The sequence below is a fragment of the Microtus ochrogaster genome, chromosome 8 (genome assembly GCF_000317375.1).
Source record: "Microtus ochrogaster isolate Prairie Vole_2 chromosome 8, MicOch1.0, whole genome shotgun sequence".
NCBI lineage: Eukaryota > Metazoa > Chordata > Mammalia > Rodentia > Cricetidae > Microtus > Microtus ochrogaster.
Window position 1 is genome coordinate 42,935,820 of NC_022015.1, and position 3,111 is coordinate 42,938,930.

The following is a 3,111-nucleotide window of genomic DNA, read 5'->3' on the forward strand; positions in this document are numbered from 1 at the left end:
CACACACACACACACACACACACACACACACACACGTGCAAGCAAAAACTCATACACATAAAAAGTTTGAAAATGTCAACTGTCCATAGCACATAGGCCTTCCACAGCAAGTGGCAGGCCAGGTTCAGGCTGTTGGCTGGGATTTGCCAATGCAAGCAACACATTCTCCAAATTGCTCTGTGACTCAGGGTGGCTTCCACATATATTCTGATAATAAGCCTCTGTAGGGTAGGAGTTGAGTTCTCCTACCTCCTGCTTTGTTACTAAGGATGAGCCTGCTCAGAGTCCAACTGTGTCTGGGAAACCTGGAGGAGACAGAAGGCCCAAGCTTCAGTCTACAAAAGTGAGTGTTTTTGTTAGTTATTAATAATTTATACCAATGACTCCCCTCACATTTGTGTAATTGTTTATCCACTGTAATAACATTAAAGGCAAATTAGAAGCATTGTATTTTCGGTTTTCATGATCCTGTTTAATTCCCTATATACATATACCTATTTTTTCATCACGTCTCAGTCTTTCGACTAAGACCAAGTATATGACTATTTTTTTTTTTTTTTTGGTTTTTTGAGACAGGGTTTCTCTGTAGCTTTGGTGCCTGTCCTGGAACTAGCTCTGTAGACCAGGCTGGCCTCGAACTCCCAGAGATCCGCCTGCCTCCGCCTCCCGAGTGCTGGGATTAAAGGCGTGCGCCACCACCGCCCGGCATATATGACTACTTTTTAAAGATATATATATATATATATATATATATATATATATATATATATATATATATATATATACTTTCAGTTTGTGTTTGTTTGAGACAGGGTCTCACTGTGTAGCCCTTGCTGGGCTAAAACTCCCTATGTAGACCCCGTGGACTTGAAATCCAGAGCCTAGGCCTCCCAAGTACTACTTTCCACATAGTTTACCAGAGCTTTGAATTTGTGATAATCCTCCTGCCTCAACCTTCTGAGTACATATGTCACCATACCCAACTTCAAAATGTATTTGTTATTTACATTTTTTTATTTTTTTAAACTTTTTAAAATTTTGGGGGGCTGAAGAGATGGCTCAGGTTAAGAGCAATGGCTGCTCTTCAGAGATCCTGAGTTCAATTCCCAGCAACCACATGGTGACTCACAACTATGTGTAATGAGATCTGGTGTCATCATCTGGCACATAGGCATACATGCAGACAGAACACTGTATACACAATAAATAAATAAATCTTACAAATCTTGTGTGTTTCTATGCATGCCATGGCATGCATGCAGAGGTCAGAGGACGACGTCTAGGAGTTGTTTCTGTACTCCCGTGTTTCTCCCTGGAATGTGGGTTCCAGGGCTCAAAGGCAGGTGGCGAGGCTTGGCTGCAGCTGCTTTGCCTGCTGGACCATCTCAACAACTCCTGAAGTTTTTTGTCCCCCTCAATTTATTTTTGAAATTATGAGGATGTAGAAACGTTTATTACAAATTGTACACAGTATAAACTTTACTTTTACTAATTTGATAACTTTTTGAGGTTCTCAAGCTGAATCCAGAGTTCCAGAAGTGGTGGGCACGCATTCTACACTGAGCGATCTGTGTTCCCAGCAAGGCCACGGACTTAGTCTCCATATGCACACTGTTCCAGGACAGTAGCTATGGTGAGCTGCATTATTCTAGCCTCAGAACAAAACTCTTATTACCCAAGGCCTCAGTACATTGACATAGGGAACCTAGGGAAAAAATTAAAAGTCACTTCTAAAACCGGATGTGGTGGTATGAGCCTTTAATCCCAGCACTCTGCAGGCAGAGGCAGGTGGAACTCTGTAAGTTCCAGGCCAGCCTGGTCTACAGAGTGAGTTACAGGACAGCCAGGGCAACACAAAGAAAGAAACCTTTTTTTGGAAAAAAAAAAAAGTAAAAGAAAAAGAGAGAGAGAGAGAGAGAGAGAGAGAGAGAGAGAGAGAAAGAGAGAGAGAGAATAACTCTACCATCTTTAATTAGAAAGAGCATGTATTCCCAGCTGAATATGCTGGATTCACAGTTAATTAAGAAAAAATTTTACTGTAATGAGTTATATATGGAAGGAAGGCTAGAGGTTTACTGATTACAAAATCCTTCACCAGCTTCTGGTATAGTGACTAAATATGGCAGTCAGTCCTGGGCAGTGGTGGCACACACCTTTAATCCCAGTACTCTGGAGGCAGAGGCAGGTGGATCTCTGTGAGTTTGAGGCCACCCTGGTCTACAAGAGCTAGTTCCAGGACAGGCCCCAAAGCTACAGAGAAACCCTGTCTCAAAACAAAATAAAAACAACAAAAAATGGCAGTCAGTTTTGCTTTTTAAATTATTTATTCACTGTATATGAATGGGTATTTTGCCTGCATGTATGTTTGTGTGCTTGGTTCCAGAAGCAGCCAGAAGAAGGCATTGGACACCCTGAGACTACACTAACAGATAGTCAGAAGCTGCCATGTGGGGGCTAGGAATTGAACCTGGGCCTCTGGAAGAGGACAAGAGTTCAATTTCCAATACCCACAGGGCAGTTACCCATCTTCTGTAGCTCCAGTTCCAGAGATCCATCCCCTCTCCAGGCCTTCATAGTGGTGCACAGACCAAGCAAAGCACCTATGCTTGTAAAATAAAAATACATTTAAGTTGGATGTGGTGGTGCATGCCTTTGATTTCAGTACTCAGGAGGTAGAGGCAGGGGGATATCTATGAGTTCATGAGTTCTAGGACAGCCAGCGCTGTGTAGAAAAACACTGTCTGAAAGCAAACAAAACCACACACACACATACACACACACACACACACACACACACACACACAATTTAAAAATAAATCAGGTCAGGCTGGGGCTGGAGAGATGACTTAGAGGTTAAAGAGCACTGACTACTCTTCTTCCCAGCAACCACATGGTGGCTCACAACCATCTGTAATGAGATCTGGTGCCCTCTTCTGATGTGCAAGCAGAACACTGTATATATAATAAATAAATCTTTAAAAATAAATAAATACATAAATCAGGCCGGGTAGTGATGATCCATGTCTTTATTTTTTTTATTTTTATTTTTTAAAATATTTATTTATTATGTATACAATATTCTGTCTGTGTATATGCCTGAAGGCCAGAAGA